Here is a 20,893-nt window from a genome sequence, read left to right on the forward strand (position 1 = left end):
ATAATATTGCAAAAGATACAAAATCTAGGGTTACTTAGACATATAGAGTAGAGGAAATTCAGCTTCACACGTCTGTTTCAGGAGCAAGAAATTCAGTGAATCAGGAAGACATTTTTTTTTATGTTCCACCTCAATCCAGGAAGAGTGTCTAAAAGCACTGCCACAAATATCAGAAAATAGATATAATATAGATTAATCTCAGAGGGATAGTAAATACCAATTTCATTCCAGATGATAACTACCATTATTTTTTACTTATTCAGATTGCCTGCCAATTTCGAGTACACTCAAAATGGAAGTGATGGCCACTCTGGCCAGCTGGCACCATGCCAGTTCAGGAAGCTGATCTTGACATTCATGTGACACTATCCAGTCATCAGACAGCCAGGAACACACACAGGGGAGCACCAGCATTCTGAACAGTGGCTTCTACCCAACGCTTCCAGCCTTTGACACTGGTGGTAGACAGTCTGTCCCACACAACACGTATCCTGACGACATCTGTTGGTATCAAAGATGGGGGATGTAGAGATATTTGCAAGGTGTTAATGGTGTTACTATATTCGTAATGCATCAAACCCAGGAAGCAACACTGTTCATGGTGAATATCCTGCACAATTAGTGAAAAAGGAAAAATATTCTGTAGAGAAAGTATTCAAGGATATAATGTGAGTTTTTCAAGTTTTTATTGGCATTTTAATAGCAATACCAACTTTCACCTTTATGGCCTTTAAATTTTTCCAAAGAACAATAATTTCTGATATACTATTTTATTATCACAGCAAGCCTTTGGAATCTATGTGGATCATTTAGAGAAACTGTAACTAGAGAAATTATGCCTTCATGTCGCCCACCCATCTAGCTGGGGTGTACTTTGTGTATCACCTGTCTTTGAGTCTTAGAGTGGAGAACAAAAAACCCAGAGAAAATAAGTCTTGCTTTCTAATACTGTCCAATATAAACCTTGTACATTTTCTCTATTGTCTTCATTCCAAAGCTCAAGACTTGCCTGTGTTTTACCCCCTACCCTCCAAGTATCTAAAGTCCATCAACCTCAAGCCCCATCTTCTCATGGGCTTTGGGAGGCAGCGACAAATGGTGGAAGACGGGCCCTAGACCCAGAGGCCAAGCCCTACCCTTGTTCTCTTAGTTACTTTGGTGTCTTTATCTCACTGGGCCTCAGTTTGCTCATCTAATAAATCAGGTGGCTAGATGGCAAATATGTTGTTCTCCCATAGAATAACAAAAAAAAAAAAACTCCGTCTCTTCATTTGTCACAATCATATGTGTTTATACACCTGGGAGAAAGGAGGGGCCTGGGATGGTGGAGGGGGCGGAGACTCACTGGGTGCCAGCCATGGGCCAATCAACTGTGCCCAGGGAGGCGGAGTCAACACCACCCCTGCACCACCCATCCCATTAGCTCCGCCCACCCCACCAGCACACCCTCAGCTCCAGCTCCAGCATGGTTTACTTCACAGGAGTCCCAGAGACAGACAAGAGGAGGTCTGGGGAAAATATGGCAGGATGGTACTGCTGGTCTCAATTCCCCTCCCACCTAGGCCTTCTCTGCCAGCTGACTGGCAATGAAAAGGAGAGAGAAAACACATTACTGCCAAGAATCTGGGGTTAGATTGGCAAAGGGGCAAAGCAAATACCCCAGGGTTTGTAAGAGGGCAGAAAGGAAATAAAAACACATAGGCCAACTGAGCGTCCAAGAGCTGTGCAGGGAGGGACAAATAAAAGCACTTCCCTCAAATTTCCTGTACAATGATTTAGCCTTGTTAAATCTTCCCTGCTTGATACCACCTAAAATCTATGCAATTTCATAGGTTGTAGAAGAATTAAAAACTGTTTACAAATAAGTAAAGAAAAACTCTCATTGAATCTTGGTTTTATAGGAAATTGCTCACTTCCAAGAATTCCAAGTATCTCTAAGTGTGCTGGAAAAAACAAATGCTCAAATACAGCCTAGAGCAGAATTAACCAGTAGGGGAAGTTCAAACAGCTGTTTCTAAAACAAAACACCTGACTCAGGTGTGTCCTCCCTCTAGTTGAGGCCAATAAAAATACACTGACTTGTCTCATAACCACGTCGATGAATCTTTTCATGTGGCCAGGAGGAGACTCACTGCAATTGTTTCATGGGCAATTCTAGAATTGATGTGCCATGGTATTGTTACTTCTGAAAAAGGATTATTTCTCCTTGATATGGTTGCTTATTTATACCACCATCAAAAGAATTACTCCATTGTTTGTGAATATACAGCATACTCTAACTTTTCTTCATAAATTACAGTAATGACTTGCGAGTTGGAATACTAATAAATTCTAAAGGCTTGTTCAGTCTTGTGGTCAAATACAACATAGATGTTGGCCTTATTTACCTTTTAATGTTTTTCTCTTTTGTTATTAGCTGTCATTCCTTAACAGTTTTCATACCTGCCACTCCACAGTATTGTTAGGAAACATTTACACCACCAAAAGAACAGTCAGACGATTAACTGGAATGAAAGAATTTTAGAATAGGAAGGGGATCTAGCTGAAAGCAGTGTTTCTCAAATATTTTTTAACCATAATCCACAGCAAGAAAAATCATTTTATACTATGATCTAGTAACATCTCTCTCTCTCTGTCTCTCTCACACACACACACAGCTGAAATATGAGCTTGGCAAAATGAGGCTTTCCACACTGTGTGTGGAGAGTATTCTGTTACTTTCCATTTCATCGCCCGTTAATGTGTCGAAGTCTAGTTTGAGAAGCTGAGTTCTAAAGAACACCTACTTTTGATTTCAGAGACAGGAAAACTGATTTGCAGCCATGTTATGATTTGCTTGTGGTAACAGAGCTGTTAGGGTACACAGCTATCTCACACTAAGTGTTTTACCTGAAAGGAAACTAGCCAGAAGAACAGATAGGTAACCATGGTAACAGATCTGCTTCCACATTCTAGCAACTGGAATTTTCTCAAATCACGGTTAGATTTGATCTTCCTATTATAATAATCTTTCAATATTTTCATGTTTTTCAAACATGGCTGATACAAGTCAAATGTCACTAAAGCTAACACCGAACAGTTAATAAATTAGTCCTAGCTTGATGGCTTATTTTGGCATATATAAAGGAAGAAAGAAAAAACACATTTTTTAGACCCAAACTGAGACATTAAAATCACCATGTCTTTGGCTTAATCTTACTTTCCTTGTGCTTTGCAGTAACGAATTCCAGAGCTGTAGTTGTGAAATGGTGCCTTTTAAAACACCATTTTTTGCTACATCACTTTTGAAAAATTATTTAGAACTTCGCCTCCACTTCCAAGAAACATTTCATTTTAAGTAAACCTTGTTGCCAAATGTTTCCATTCTTTTCTGAACTTGACTCCTCTGTGGTATTTACCACTTCTAATTTCTTCTTAACATTTCTTCTTCCCTTATGTCTGTAATATCATCAGTCTTTTCTGGGCATCTTCCTAGAATCTGATTATCCATCCCCTAGCCCTTCAGTGATGTTCATTCCTAGGACTGTTTTCATCCATTCTTCACTCTATTCACACTGCCTTACAGACTCCAACACACTCATACCTTCAACTATCACCCCATTCCCCTCTGTTGAACCTCAGATCTCATTTGTAGGCCCATATATCAATCACCTATTGGTCCTTTGTACTTGATGACCCATAGAGCACCTGAAACTTAATGGGCTGCAACCCGGATTCATCATACTTCCCACATCAAATGAACCACAAGCTCCTGCCCCTTGGACCTGGAATTCATACCTTCCTTATATTCACCACCATTTTCTTTTCCCCAGCCATGTGGCTCGTTTGTAGCTATCTGTAGTAGCTTCCCTCACTGGATCGGTCTCCCCCAGTTACCGACATGAATACAACCAAGTCTCTGTTCAACCCCCCATGCTCAGTCCTGCATCTCACAGAGGGCTTCTTTCAGTGCCCCTCCATCAATCCAGAGTCTCTTCCCCGACTCCTCCCAGCCAGGCTCATCAGCCGCTGGGTACCACAGCTGTATGTGCTCTTGTCTATGTCAGAGACATAGCCCTGTATCTTTCTCTCTCCATCCTTGGGACCATGCACAATGCCTGGCACAGGGCTTTCCCAAAGTTTGGTGGAGGAATGAATGAATGAAAGAAATAAACAGCAGATATTTCAAATAATTGTAATGAAGAAAAAAATATTAAATTTGATCTTTAGTTAGTTATTAGTGTTTAGTGTCAGTTAAAAAAAAAATCTTAGATACCTAGCTTAAGGGGAAAAAAGGACATTTGATTCCTAAAAGTCATTCTGTCTACATAATATGGTATCAATATTAAGCATGTTCATTCATAATTTGTACCTGATTAAAGAGCAGCTCATTCTTAGAAGAGCTACTTACAAAGCCTTACTTATCTATTTGATGCAGTGAATAAGATTAACATAAGATCAGCATACAATTATTTATTTTTAAAATTTATCAGTGGTATGCGTTACAACATCTTGCAAAATATATTCTCATATTCTCTGCAATATAGTTCCCTAGTAAAAACTGAAGAGTTCAGTGAAGAGGCTCAAATAGAGAAAATACAATCAAATGCTTTATCATTTTTCTTGTTTAATGAAGAAACAGTGTAAACTTACTATAGTTCTTATGCCCAGGAAATTCTACTAGCTGTTCCTTAACAAGACAAGACAAACAGCATCCAACACCACCACACACACACACACACACACACACACACACAGACACACACACACACACACATACACACACAGGAATTAAATTTAACCCTGATCTTAAATTATTTTGATATGATAGTAAATTGCAAAGCAACCTAAATGTCCATCAATGGATGAATATATAAAGGTGATGTTGTACAAATATACAATGGAACATCACTCAGCCATAAAAAAGAATGAAATAATGCCATTTGCAGCAACATGGATGGACCTAGAGATTATCATACTAAGTGAAATAAGTCAGACAGAGAAAGACAAATATCATATAATATCACTTATGTGTGGAATCTAAAAAAAGATACAAATGAACTTACTTACAAAACAGAAATAAACTCACAGACATAGAAAACAAACTTATGGTTATCAAAGGGGAAAGAGGGGGAGGGAGGGATAAATCAGGAGTTTGGGATTAACAGATACACACCACTACATATAAAACAGATAAACAGCAAGGACCTACTGTATAGCACAGGGAACTACATTCAATATCTTGTAACAACATATAATGGAAAAGAATCTGAAGAAGAATATGTATATATATATATTCTCTCTCTCTCTCTCTCTCTCTCTCTCTCTCTCTCTCTATATATATATATATATGTAACTGAATCACTTTGCTATACACCAGAAACTAACAGAACATTGTAAATCAACTATACTTCAACTTAAAAAAAATTGCAGTTGTCTGCTTAAAGTCATGAAAATAAGGTGAAGGAACTCGTTGCAATGCTAGGCTACCCAGGGCTGTTTTGTGTAAGTCAAAAATGGTTATGTCTATTGAAGAGAAAGCAACATTATACAGATAAATTAGACCCAAGCCTAAAACAATTGTTTTGCTCTCATCTTCTATCCAGTGATCTTTAATTATCCCATTCCCTCAAGATCTTTTTCTCCTGTTTCTAGAACACAGAGCTGCCCACAGAGACTAAAGTTATTATCATCCTGTATTCAAATCATCAGCATCATCCCTGGCCTGTTGTCATTCTTTTACTGTTCCTTGATTTTTTTTTTTTAGCCTGATCACTGCTATTACACTAGATCCTCATGTGATGAAAATGCTTTAAAAAGAAGAAATTCTCGACAAAATCGGTGCACAGAAATGCTGAAATGCCATTAAATTCATCTTCTAGGAAGATTCATGTCTTGAAGTAACATGTTGAAAAACTATAATGTGATTTGAAGTAAATGAAAGAAAAGGGTGTCTGTAAATGTATGTGGGTATTAGAACACTGGAGGACTAGGAATATGGGCTCTTGTTGCCTTGTTTTGCTTTACAGATGAGCTAGGGCATTTGATAAACTTCAAGCGTCACTAAAAATGCACTTTTCAGTAGGCACAATCCACAGCAGTTCAGAAATTTGATTTCACCATGACTCAAACACCAATGAAGACACTGTTGTGACCGCAGGGCTGTGTCATTACTTCCACACATCAATCTAGGAATTCTCTCAGGATGACAAGTAATGAAACTCCTTGTGATCAGAGCTTACAAGGATGCCATCCAGTTCATCTCTTGACTGAACTAGGTCTAAAACTAACCCCAGCACAAGGCACTGGCAGGGGTACTTTTTTGCTACATGTTACAGAAATTGAAGGAGCTTCTTCCATGATAATTGTGCTTCCAACCTGCAGGCATACAGGGTAGAAAGATACTGGAAGTGCACACTCTCATGGTGGTCGTACCATAGGCTTTGCAGTCATGGAGTCTAGATTGGAATTCTAACTTTGCCATTCACTAGCTGTGTGGTGGGCAAGTTCAGTTACTTAAACCCCTGGACCTCAGGTCCCTCATCAGTAAAACAAGAATACAACAGGTTTTTCTGAAGGATTAAATTGGTAATACATTTAAAGTTCTGAACATAGCGCCTGCCAAGTATTAAGCTGCTGCTGCTGCTGCTACTACGGGTGGTGGTGGTGATTTCTACTATCACTATACTACAGTAATAACAGCAGATCAATCTGAACATGGGACACCATGTCTCCACTACAAAAAGATGCATTAACATTCTGCACTCAGATTGGATGTGAAGTTCATGCTTTTTAAAGATAAGGGCAACCCTAAATTCCTCATGCCAATATTTTTGAGGTGACTGTGTTTTTAAGAGACCAATCATCAGTAAAGCTGATTTGTGTGGATGTTAAATGGGGAACATGCAGTGTGACCACTCCTAGGAGGAAGTGTCATTGGTTCTCCCAAAAGATGTCAACCAAGCTTCTCATCACTAGGAGAGATGACCCAACTCTAGCAAACTGGCAAAGGTGTTGTCCCATACTCTGAAGATCTAGGAATTAAAGGGGAGGAAGTGTCATTCAGATAGGAACCAAATACTGCACCAATTCAGTAGAAACCTAGAAGTGTTCTTTAAAAAATAAACCAATTACTTGCACAGCCAAGCAGTGTGATCTCCATGGGTGGGTCACATACACCTGTTAGCTTATACCCTTTAATCATTAAAGGGTGAGATTTGTGAGCAGGCACTTAAGCACAGCCCAAATCCATTGCTTACAGTCAATTAACAAATGACTTGGAAGAACAGGTCTTGGAAAAATCTTGACTCTGCCCAAGTTTATCAACAAATGGCTGGTAGTGATAAACGGCAATAAACAGTTAATTACTGAGGTACGTTCCAAATTTAGTACCTTCAATGTATAGTCCCTGAAAAATTTCAGTATTCGCAAAACGATGTTATGTTTTAGCATTTGAGGAACAACATAATAATTCAGAGAGGTCTTGTTTGTGGTAGGGTCAAAGGATAAATTTGTGGGACTACTTTAAGAATATCAACATCATACAAAATTATCAGCTACCATAACAAGAAAGAAAAGTGGAGTCTTCTAGTATTAGTTCTTCCTCAAATAGCAACTCTGATTGTCATGTGATTAACTACCAGGGAAAGGTATTCCATTTCTCAGCTCTCTGATGTGAGCATAGCATTCTTTCCCTAATGTAAATAGTTGATCACTTCCAAGTCAAGATTACAATGTATATACACTGTACATAAACCTCTGTTAAATAGTATTCTTACACTGAGATTTACAAGGAAACTGCCTGTAGATTAAATGCCTAAGGCTAGACTTAAGCCTCAAGGGGCAGAGTTGGATTTACCTTTAAAGTTACCCACCAAGCATCAAGCAAACCTATAGATTAATCACATTAGTTCACTGACTCAGAACTATGGCTGGTAAACTGAAATTCACTATGCTGTTGAAAAGATAATAAAGGAATGTGGCACCTGCATGAGCCACTGAGGATATCTATCTGTCTCCTAGAGGTGACCAGGAAGCCTTAACAAGGATCTGCACTAATACTGGAGAGATATTCAAGGAGAGAAGATATTTGAGAAAATCTCTAAATTCAGAAAGTGGTTTAGGTTTATCTCAACACTTTGCCTCACCAAAAGTAAGTATGGGCTAGTTATTTGCAACAAGCACTGTCTCATCTTTTTATTTCTGATGTGCATCCACATATGCTTGGTTCTGCTGAGTTAATGAACTTGTGGTTTAACTACCCCCCCCCCACCCACGCCCAAAACTCTGGAGTTTTCTCCTTCCTAATCAACTAACTTTGAGCCAAGAAGAAAGGATTTACAGGATAATTACAATGGATTGTTAGAGGAGACTGTCCAACCAGCAAACTGAAGTTTAAAACAAGAGCAACCAGACATTACACATCTCTTACTGGAAGGATATACCCCACCTATGAAGTCTTGATCAAAACAAACAAACAAACCATTAAACCTGAATCTAATTAAGCTTCTGGCTCTAGCTACTAATTCACAGGAAATACAGGGGACAAAAGAATATGTGACAAAGGAACACAATGGAGATGCAATCAAGAAAACCCAGACTCTCAGACACTCTATAAGACAGATGATCTGGTTATTTCAACAGAAATAAGCAAGGTTAAAAAAAAAGATTGAGTGAGAATGTACAGATTAAAGACACGTAAGAGACATACAATAAACTGTAAAAAAATTATAAAACCACTGGAGAAAAACACTTTACAAACTAGGAACAGAGGATAGAAGGAAACTATCTCAATACAAAAAAGGACATAAATGAAAAGCCCACAGGGAACATCATACTCAATGGTTAAAGTCTGAATGCTTTTCCTCTATGACCAGGAGCAAGACAAGGATGCCTGCTTTTGCCATTTCTAGTTGACATAGTACTGGAAGTCTTAGCCAGAGCAATTCAGTAAGAAAGAAAAAGAAATAAAAGGCATCCAAATAGGAAAGGAAGAAGTAAAATTTCTTTTTTCACAGATGACATGATCTTATATGTAGAAAACGCCAAAGAGTTTCTAAAAACTGTTAGAACTAATAAATGAATTCAGCACAGTTACAGGATACAAAATCAGGACACAAAAGTCAATTGCATTTCTATATACTAATAATGAACAATCCAGGAAGGAAGTTAAGACAATTTCATTTAAAATAGCATCAAAATGAATAAAATACTTAGAAATAAACGTAACCAAGTAGGCAAAAGACTGGTATACTGAAAACTACAAAATGTTGCTGAAAGAAATCAAAGAAGACACAAATAAGTGGAAAGACATTCCATGTTCATGGATGGAAGACTTAATATTAAGATGTCAATATACCCAAAGTGATTTACCCTATCAAGTTTTCAATGATGGTTTTGCAAAACCAGAAACATCCATCATAAAAGTCATATGGAATCTCAAGGGACCCCAAATAGCCAAAACAATCTTGAAACAGAATAACAAAGTTGGGTCTCACACTTTCTGATTTCAAAACTTAGTTACAAAGCCACAGTAGTCAAAACAGTGTGGTATAGAGTGATATATAAAGACAGACATATAGACCAATGGAATACATCAGAGAGCTCAGAAATAAATTCCTACATATATGGTCAAATGACTTTCAACAAGGGTGCTAAGATTATTCAATGAGGAAAAGACAGTCTTTTCAACAAATGGTGTGGGGAAACTGGATATCCACATGCAAAAGAATAAAGTTGGATCCTTACCTTACACCATAGACAAAAATGAACTCAAAATGGATCAAAGGCCTAAACCTAACAGTGAATCTATAAAACTCTTAGGGGTAAAGCTTCATAACACTGAATCTGGCAGTGACTTCTTGGCTATGACACCAAACGCACAGGCAAGAAAAGAAAAAATAGATAAATTTGACTATATCTAAAAACTTCTGTGCATCAAAGGGTCCAATTAACAGAATGAAAAGGCAACATATGGAATAGTAGAAAATATTGAAACTCATATCTGATAGGAGGTTAATATCCAGGATATACAAAGAACACCTACAACTAAGCAACAAAAAATGAACAACACGATTAAAAAATGGGCAAAGAACTTGAATAGATATTCTCTAAAGAAGATATATAATAGAAACATCGTATCACTATGTTGTGCACCAGGAACAAACATAGTGTTGTAGGTCAATTATACTTAAAAAGAAAACAAACTCATAGAAAAAATCAGATTTGTGGTTACCAGAGGTGGGAAGTGGGGGGATGAGGAATTGGATGAAGGTGGTCAAAAGATACTAACTTCCAGTTATAAAATAAATGCTAGGGATGTAATATACAACATGATTAATATAATTAACACTGCTGTATGATATATATGGAAGTTGTTAGAATAAATCCTAAGAGTTCTCATCACAGGTAAAAAATACTTTTTCTTTTTTGTTTATTTAACTTACTGTGATAATTATTTCAAGATGTATGTAAGTCAAATCATTATGCTGTACACAAACTTATACAGTGCTGGATGTCAATTATATCTCAGTAAAACAGGAAGAAAAAAATGCTAAAAAAAAAGAAGATATACAAATGGTCAACAAGCACATGAAAACATGATCAACATAACTAATCATTAGGGAAATGCAAATCAAAATCACAATGAGATACCACCTCACACTCATTAGGATGGCTACTATAAAATTAAAAAATCTGGAAAATAACAAGTGTTGATGAGGATATAGAGAAACTGGAACCCCTGTGCACTGCTGGCACAGCTGCTAAGAAAAACAGTATGGCAGTTCCTCAAAAAATTAGGCATAGGGTTACTATGTGATCCAGCAATTCTACTTCTGGTACCCAAAATAATTGAAAGCAGGGTCTCCAAGAAATATCTGTACACCCATGTTCATAGCAGCCTTATTCACAATTGCTAAAAGGTAAAAGCAACCCAAGTGTCCACTGACAGATGAATAGACAAAATGAGGCATACCCATACAATGGAGTATTATTCAGCCTTAAATAAAAAGGAAAGGAATTCTGACACATGCATACAACGTGAATGAACCCTGAAGACATCATGCTAAGTGAAGTAAGCCACTCACAAAAAGACAAATACTGTATGATTTTACTTATATGAAGTATTCAGGAGAGTCAAAATCAGATTATCACACTAAGTGACGTAAGTGAGACAGAAAGACAAATATATGATATCACTTACATGTGGAATCTAAAAAATAATACCAATCAACTTATTTACAAAACAGACTCACAGACATAAAGAACAAACTTATAGTTACCAAAGGGGAAGGATAAATTAGGAGTATGGGATTAACAGATACACACCACTATATATAAAAAGATAAAAAAAACAAGGATTTACTATATAGCACAGGGAACTGTATTCAGCATCCTGTAATAATCTATAAAGGAAAAGAATCTGAAAAAGAACATATATATACCTAAATGACTTTGCTGTACACCTGAAACTAACACAACATTGTAAATCCACTATAGTTCAATAAAAATAAATAAATAACAGAGCAGTCAAAATCACAGAGACAGAAAGTAGAATGGTGGTTGCCAGGTGCTGTGGGGAGGAGAGGATGGGGAGTTATTTAATGAGTATAGACTTTCAGTTTTGCAAGATCAAAAGAGTTCTGGAGATTGGTTGCACAATAATGTGGATGAATTTAATACCACTGAACTGTATGCTTAAAAACTGCTAAGAAAGTAGAGTTTATCTTACGTGTATTTTACAATTTAAAATTAAAAAAAGAACCGGAGAAATGTAACTTGACTAGACATTCAATGATTTTAAGAAATTATTATTAATTTTGCTAGATGGCTAAAGTTCTGAGTAACATCTATTTCTATTCTAAAAATTCTTTTAATGGAGTCTTAAATACATACTGAAATACATACAAATGAAATAATACGATCTCTGGGACTTGCTTTGAAAAATAACCCTAGGGTAGAGCAGGATAGGGGAGGGATGTGGTAAAGGACACACATGCAACAAGATGAACTAGGATCTGATCATTGTTAAAGCTGGCAGAGGTTACACTGGGTTTCATTATACTATTTCATCTACTTATGTAGATGTTTAGAAGTTTCTATAATAAATTTTTAAAAAATATTCACTGAGTCCAGATTGGTTGTCTTTTGGTGGTGAAACTATAGATTAAAAATATTTATTTTGAAAATGTAAAGCACACTCAAACCATACTTTTAAAATGACAAAAAAATGTTTTAAAAGTCAAAATTGCAAAAGTCTTGCAAAATTCCTCAGCATATCTCCCTTTTATTGAAAAGATGCTAGGAGTTGCTTGGTAATCTGCACTCAGACTTAAGTGAGATTTGTCATATACAGAAGGATGTAGGTCAGAAGACAATGCTTTTCCTGTATTAACTCTACTAATTTTTATCATATGGGATGGTCTTTTCCAGAAAACCAGAGAAACTCCTACATTTATCATGGAAGCCACAGGACCTATGTCTTATACATTTCGGAGCAGCAGTGTCACATTGCAATGCTGATCGGCTGCAAAGGAGAATTCCCAGTGTAATTTAAGAATAGCAGTAACCCTAGAAGCATCTCATTTAGGGCCTCTGGCATTTATTTTTTGGTTGTGCAGCTCCTGTGGATCCTGATCTTTTTTTTCTGGCTCACAACACTAGTGTTATCATTTGACATCCTATTATTGGCTCTTTCTTACTAGCTAAGTAATTGTAGCTATTAGAGAACACTTGTCATGAGTAATACAGGAAGACTTGTTTCCTTCCTAATATTGTTATTCCTTTGGACATTCTGTGGTTTCACTCTTTGTGGATTTAGAGTGGCGTTAGTTTAGATCAGTTTTGCCCCAATGAAGGACTGCTGTTGAAGATTCATCCATTTCCTACCGACTGCCTCCTTTATTAATTTATAAGCTCCCTGAAGGCAGGAATTACGGCTAGGCACCTATTACACTGCTATGTATGTATTCAAGAAATTATAAAGGACTGACATATATACACTATTATGTATAAAACAGGTAACTAGGGCTTCCCTGGTGGCGCAGTGGTTGAGAATCCGCCTGCAAATGTAGGGGACACGGGTTCGAGCCCTGGTCTGGGAAGATCCCACATGCCGCAGAGCAGCTAGGCCCGTGAGCCACAATTACTGACCCTGCGCGTCTGGAGCCTGTGCTCTGCAACAAGAGAGGCCGCGATAGTGAGAGGCCCGCACACCGCCACACCGCGATGAAGAGTGGCCCCCGCTTGCCACAACTAGAGGAAGCCCTCGCACAGAAACGAAGACCCAACAAAGCCATAAGTAAATAAAAATAAATAATTTTTTTTAAAAAAGCACAATATTCAAAAAAAAATTAAAAAATAAAAAATAAAACAGAAAACTAATAAGAACCTGCTGTATAAAAAATAAATTAAAAAAAAAGAAATTATAAAGGACTGACATTCTGAATGACTCATTGGTATCAGACCAGGAGATAAATGGTGACTCTGGCAGGAGAGGGGTGCACAGCCAAGTGTGTCTTAGGTACTACAGCCTGTATAACACGGGTGGTTTTGCGTGTGCAACTTGGAATGGTGCCATTTGGTGGTACAATTTTCTGAATTATTTAATGGATGTTTTCAGTGATCATTACTCACAACGAAACTACTATAGGCCAGAAGGCTAAGGAACTGCGTACCATCTACTACTTCTACTATGATAAATTCCTTGGATGGGGTCTTAAATTTTGGTTAGTCCTAACATGGAGACCACATGGCATTAGCATGGAATCTTATCCAGATCTGTGGGGAGGAGCAGAAGTGGGTACTTTCTGACATGACTTGTGCTTTATTCCAGGGACCAAGCTGAAGTTCATGCTGCTCAGATTATTTCGTTGGCCATTTATGTTGAGAAATATCATAGTTACATCTGCATTGCTAATTCCAGTATTTGTACAAGATATTTGATCTTAACTATCTGTAAAACTGTTTGGAAGGATGGTAGGCACTCAGCCCTAATTCTCATTTCGTGGCTTCAATGGCAATTTAATCTATTTTTAATGGCAAACACGACTACCCCCCATATCTACCACCCCTCGAACTGAGACTGATTAAAAAATGCTTTTCTTAACCCATTTTCATTTACCTTCTCAAAATTCTATTTTTGGCTCAGAGTGTCCATGGCCCTTTGAGCCTCAAAATAGATAGTTTGAGGAAAACCTGTTTATCTCTTTTTGGGTTTTTAGAATAGGATCCAGAATGTTATTTTGAGTATAAAAATAAAATACTTTGTCCTTTCTCTAGAAACCTTAAAGCTAACCATTCATCTAGCCATAAAAATATCTCTTTTTTTATATGACTATTTTAAAAGATACATCCCAAGATTTTTAGTTTTGGTTTAACAATGCTCCAATGCCAAATATTACATTAGATCTTGTGTAGTCCAAAAAGAATAAGTCACTTAAGTTTTACTGTAAAAACAACTAAAAATAGCACCAAATGTTAATAAGAAAGCAATTTCTCTTTATTGCTTAGATATACCAGTAAAATATTAAAAGAAAAAATTGTTCATATTGTTAACATAGCTCTGATTCCTATTTCCACACCCTTGAAATTTTGCCCTTTTATTCCTTTTCTTTTACCATCTTAGTTTTCTAAACTGAAAATCAAAAAAATTTAACAGTGAAACAAACCAAGCAAAAGTATAAGGTAATATACATTTATCCAATTCAAATTATTTAAGCTGAGACCTTTAAGAAATATTTTAATACCTAAGTCGTTGTTCTAATATTAGATAGCTGCAGCATTCTGAGTAATCGGAATTCTACAGTAATAGTAATATAGTAATATTACTGTAGTAATTCTACAGTAATAGTAATAGGGTTCTACAAAGTACCAGTGATGCTGGGGGTTTATTTTACTGAAAGCCAAAAAAATTAATTTTGCTTTTTAATTTTTATCTATTATTATTTCCAATTTCCAAGTACCTTTTAAATACATGATAAATGTCTTTTGCATCTCTCCTATCTGAATATGTACCCCACTACATCTATGTGATCAAACCTATACAGAATCCTGGCAATTGCTATTCTAATACTTTGGATCAAAAAGTAGAATCTATCATGTTTTAAAAATGCTATTTAAAGAGTTTATCTTAGGCTAGAAAGAGGTGCCAGAAGATGGTTCAACTATTTCAGAAAGTCTGACTAGTTCCCTGGGATATGGTACTTACATTTTTAATTTGTGGACTAAAACGTAAGGTTCTAAAAATTCTATCTGCTCTGATCCTATGTGGGCAGCTAAGCCTCCACTGGCGAACAATTATGGGATTGAAGTGGCCCAGTGAGGTGTGATGCGAAGGATGTGAACAGGTTTATGAGGATTTGTTGGTCAATGTGAAAATCTTGTAAAGTATCCTCAAAGCAACAACAAATCTTGGCCAGTCTCAATCAAAGGAAAGAAAAAAAAAAAATACCCATTTTGGACCCCTTAAGCAACTCCTTGTTTAGAATGCTAATATTACAGCCACAGACAGGGCCCAAATGCCATTTAAAATAAATTCTCCCCATTCAGGATCTTTTGTTTTGGAGAAAAAGAAGCTGAAAAACAGGAATGGGCAGGCACTCTGAGTCCAGGAGTGGCTTATTTTCAAGGCCCCATGCTGGTTGCTCACAAGGGAAGGATTAAAGATAAGATGAGAAAATTAGCTCCCTTCTTGGAGAGAAGAAAAAAAAAATGCTAAAATGTTATTTCATTTAAAAATATTTCTAAAAGTGTTATGTAAATGATATGTACAACCTATGAGACCCAAAGATTCCATTGTTTTCTTTCTTTTCTCTAACCTGTCTAAAGTTATCAACACCGTCAATGGTATATTAACTTTTTGCAATTTTATAAGGCCCTATCACTGAACAGCTGGTGTGAAATGCCAAGGTTTAGGAGTTGGGCATAGCTCTGATGTCAATTAAAAAATAATCTGGATTACCAGGAGAGAAGGTACACACATGAAAAATAAATCACAGCTGAATTACACACTGAATGATTTTAAAAAGAAAAAAATCCAAACTTGTGGTAGGGCTAATCTGGTCATTTTTACTGATTAGATATGTGACACTCGACTGCTCTAATTTTGTCCTATTTAAGAGACTCTCTTTCAACATCATGAAAATAATACCCAAGTAGCGAATAAGGGTAAGAACTTCACCATTCCAAAGATGAATTGTGATTGTGGAGAAAACCCAATGAATCCCAAACATGGGACAGATGCCAAGACGTGGTACAAAGAGGGAGGAAGGAGAAGAAAGCCAGAACAGATCTAGCCAAGTTGGGGCCCACGCAGTGCCAGCAAAAAGCCTACACGGCTAAATCCAATCAAAAGACCTATCTAGATTTCACTTGTAACCACTCTCCTATCTCTCTCTCCTTCCTAGAGTTACACAGCCATTCTCTTAGACCTTTATTATTTCCTACCGGGAGGACTTCAATAATCTTCTCTGCTATCACATCAATCTTCCAAATGGTACACGTCCATCATGTTGCTCTACTGTTTCAATATTGTTCACGGCATCCCCAAGCCCACATCACAAAATCCTGGCATTCAGGGCTCCTGGCACCCCCCTTTTGAGGGTGATGGGCCCATCAGAAGACTAGATGAAATTCCTGATGTTGTCAGTTAACAGATGTGCTTCCTTGGGCCAATCATTTAGTCTTTTGAGCCACAGCTTCCTCATTAGAAAACAAGAAGGAACTAATTGGATATTTAATGAATGTGAGATGGCAGTGCAGACTGTAAAAGCTGAACAAAGGTGCAGTATTTTTATTACCATTTCAATACATTTTCTGCTACTCATCTTCTGCAAGTCCGATCCTCTATATGTACTTAATAGATATCCAGCCACTTTGCCTCTCATTTCCCTAAATGGTTACGCTCTCCTTCCGCCTCTCCCAGTCTGCTACCTGGAACAACAAAGTACTCACTATTTCTCCCTCCCTCCTCTGAACCCACCAAAGTAAGCAATAATAGCTCTTATTTACAAAGTGCCTATGAGTATTTTTCTAGGTGCTTTCCATTGTTTTCCCAACAGCCCTGTGATTGCTCCCATTTTATAGATGGGAAGATTAAGACAGAACAAGTGAGACTTGCATTATCTCCAAGGGGCTTCTCCAGGCCTTAGAGCAAGGGAGGTCCAAAGCTGGTGGTGGCAGGCCAGTATGGTGGTTGGAAAGCTGTGGTGATTCATGTTTGTTCACTGCGTTCCCTTTTACATGTATGAACGTGAAAAATAGGCTTCATTCAATAAGGTAGCAGGAACATACATTTCAGTCTGTGTTACAGCCAGTAAGGAGGAAGAGGCTGGCAGTTAAACGGAAAGAGAACCGCTGTCAGGATAAGGGCAAAAAAAGGGGATGAAGGAGGCTCTTTCAGCTGGAAATCCCTTTGATAGTCAAAAACATCGTGTTTTGGTTCATTTTGAGAGTTTAGGTTCCATGTCAATTCACAGTCTCCAAAGGTTATATTGGGAACCCTAATTTATTTCATCATTTTGATCTAACTTGGCATTGATACACAAAGAAGAGGATAACATCAGGGAACAATCCTTTGGGAGCAAGTGGCCACTCAGCACACCTGTCACATAGCCCGAGGGCACTGCTCTGCTGGGATGACCAGAGCCACCACAAAGGTTTGAAAGTGTGCTTTGGGTTTTACTCATTTGTCGAATATTTCTTAGCTGAGAACTATGGCTGCCACTGCCACCCATCCACCAAAACCCATTCTCTGTTTCTTCCTGGGCACACAGCTAGGCTACGTCTCCTGGTCTCCTTTGCACTGGGCCAAGGGAGCAGAGGTTATGTACCCTTCTAAGCCTGGCCCATAAAGCCTGCCACTCACGCTCTCCCCTGCTTCTTCTCCCTGTGGGCTAGAAGGCTGATGACAAGGATCACAGAAGCCTCAGAAGCTACACGGTGAGATGGTACAACCATCATCTGCAGTGCCAAAGCCTGCCTAAACCAGGCAACCTGGGAGATCCACTCAAGACCATTCAGTAGGGAACAGATAAATTTCTGTTGTGTTTGAGCCCTGAGATTTGGGGCCTATTTGTTACCACTGTTCTGCCTACCCTGACAAATTCATGTGCTTCATTGGGGCCCCAGATGCAGACACACAATGCCTGCACTGAGTTTACTGTCTAGTCAGCCGCACTGTGGCCGTCACTGAATTGTCCTGATGTCCTGAAGGCAGGAGTAATATTAACTAACACAAAGTTCAGACCACGATCTAGAGCAAGGGCAGGCAAACCTTTTCTCTAAAGGGACAGACAAAACATATTTTAGACTTTGCAGGCCATATACGGTTTCTGAGACAAATTCTTCATCTCTCTCTCTCTTTTTTTTTATATATAACCCTTTAAAACTTCAAACAACGTTCTTAGCTCGGAAGTTCTACAAAAACAGGCCACGAACCAGATTTGGCCTATGAGATGTGATCTGTCAATCCCTGGTCTAGATTTTTAAAATCCAGTGGAAGGATCATACTTCATGACATGTAAAAATTACAAGAAATTCAAACTTGGGAACTATAAGTAAAGTTTTATTGACATTTATTCAGTTACATGTTATCTGTGGCTGTTTTTGCACTACCAGGGCAGAGCTGAATAGTTATGACAGGATATGGCCCACAGAGCCTGAAATATTTATTATCTGACCCTTTATCAAAAAAGTTTATGAACCCCCGGTCTGGAGGTTCCAAAAGAGAGATCATCCTGTTTAAGTAACCAGATCCTCTAGAGCCCAAGGAGGACACTGGATGTCTGGCTGCTTGGGTGCCATGCTAAGAATTTGACATCTATAGCCACCATGGAAGGCGGTTATCCCTCAACAGAGTTTGGAGTTTTAGGGAGTTCTTACCCTAAAACAGGGTAAGGACAGCTATCTTTACTGGCTACCTAGAGTGTTCTGATGAAATGGGTTAGATAAACTGCTGTCAAATTTTTCTTTCATCAATGTGCTGAATGATCACAGTAATTCACTCACTAGGGAGCTTTAGTTGATCTAAATTCACTATGACAATGGGGACCTTCCTAGAAGCCTGGTACATTAGAAAACAAATGCTTAGACAGCAGATACAAGATCAATCAGTGACATATGCTGTTTTTATCATTGGATTATTGCTATTAATAAGGCCCTTCAAATTCATGACACGACTTACATCTTTTTTTTTTTCCCCTCCAGCCTTATTGCGAGATCATTGGCACTTAAAGCAATGAATTCTTAAAGCAATTATAAGTAGTCAGATTTATGGATATGGAAACTAAGGCTCAGCATAGATAAACAATTTGCCCAAGGTCAATGAACTGAAAATCAGAGCTTAGGTCTGAGTCTAGCTCTATCTGAATTCAAATATGATGCTCTTTCTATTACACCATAAGGCCTATCACATATTGGTACTTCAAAAATTTAAAGACACTACCATAATTTACTCACTAGCAACTATGCCAGATTCAAGGAGTTTTTTGTTTTGTTTTGTTTTGTTTGACAGCCAAGGTTCAGCTACATGAAAATACAACTAATACATATTTTATGCCAGACATGATGCTAAGTGTTTTTCACATTTGGTCTCTACCTCTTCAGTTTCCTCATCTGTAAATGGGTTTGGCAATAGCAGTTTCAGAGCACTAAAGCTGAGTTAAATGAGTCTTGGACACACAGGAGATTCTTAATAAGTAGGGCCTACAATTTAAAATGCTAAGCTTTATGCTGTCCTAAGTGTTCACATTTAGGTTTTTGTGTAAAATGCGTGAGGCTCAAGACTTTGAAGACCTATTCGAGCCCAAATCTGTATGAGACACAGGTGTTAAAGCAACAATAAAAAGAAAGTATTAAAACAATCAAGATACTGGGTATCTTGGGAAGTCCTCCCACAAAAAGGGAATAATGCTTGGGACATCAGCACAATACTTATTTTAGATACAAATCTGGGGTCTGTGCTTTGATATTAACAACTAGATTATTACATTGTCTATTTTAAAGAGAACATTCAACAAAAAATATCAAGACGAGTTTTCTTCAGTAAAACTGGGGAATTTGGATTTAGTCTGAAAGCAACTTAAAAAGAAGCATTAAACAAAAAAAGCTAGGACAGATATTATTAACAACAACCTAATTTACAGTAACACCCATGGACTTCATTTTCCTGCTAATATGCTGTTTCTTTTCTCTTCCCTAAAATCTGAACTGTAGCTAGCACCCTCTTTTTGTTCCCATCACCTTTGTTATAAAACAACACTCCCTTATAACACCCAGCAGGACTGCTTCCCACAGCTAGGATTACATGGAAGGTGGGACATTCTCAAACTTTTTTGGAGGTACATATTGCTATAACATGCCCTAATTTTGCATTATATCAACCAGATCCTGTATCCCCTTACTCAATAGCCTACTCATCCAGGAGCCTGAGCTACTGTGACTAAGCTACTTCTCAAGTATCTGGTTCCCATAGAGACCAGACAGGGATCACATTGTCGGGTATTCACTGCTTTATATGCCTGAAGAGTAAGGCACAGCCACACGCTCCCTTGACAAAGCCCAGGAACATCCCCGAACCTGTGCTCCAAGAAAGGCGGCCCGCCCCTGAACTGCTTTAAGATTTCTCTCCTGTGCCCCGAGTAAACAAGAGGGGTGCAAGTTCTTTTTTTTTTTAATTTTATTTTTTTATACAGCAGGTTCTTATTAGTTATCCATTTTATACATATTAGTGTATATATGTCAATCCCAATCTCCCAATTCATCACACCACCACCCGCCTCCCCGCCACTTTCCCCCCTTGGTCTCCATACGTTTGTTCTGTACATCTGTGTCGCAATTTCTGCCCTGCAAACCGGTTCATCTGTACCATTTTTCTAGGGGGATGCAAGTTCTGATTAGCTTGGTTATTATTATT

General features: G+C 37.9%; 1 protein-coding gene and 2 long non-coding RNA genes across 8 annotated transcripts in view; 2 read left to right on the top strand and 1 right to left on the bottom strand.

Moving 5' to 3' along the window:
• Positions 1 to 4,701, top strand: part of LOC309646385 — a 146,147-nt gene extending 141,446 nt beyond the window's left edge. Inside the window, exon 4 of the long non-coding RNA XR_014255327.1 lies at positions 998 to 4,701. This is a non-coding gene — a long non-coding RNA (uncharacterized lncRNA). The remainder of the gene's footprint in view (positions 1 to 997) is intronic.
• The window catches only part of EYA1 (EYA transcriptional coactivator and phosphatase 1), a 325,931-nt gene that overhangs the window by 49,183 nt on the left and 255,855 nt on the right, over positions 1 to 20,893 (bottom strand). The gene's annotated exons all lie outside the window — the stretch shown is intronic.
• Positions 5,314 to 20,734, top strand: LOC309646381. The gene is made up of 2 exons (XR_014255323.1): positions 5,314 to 12,998; positions 13,355 to 20,734. It is a non-coding gene; the product is annotated as an uncharacterized lncRNA (long non-coding RNA).

This window comes from Balaenoptera physalus (genome assembly GCF_965194825.1).
Source record: "Balaenoptera physalus genome assembly, chromosome: 17".
Lineage (NCBI taxonomy): Eukaryota > Metazoa > Chordata > Mammalia > Artiodactyla > Balaenopteridae > Balaenoptera > Balaenoptera physalus.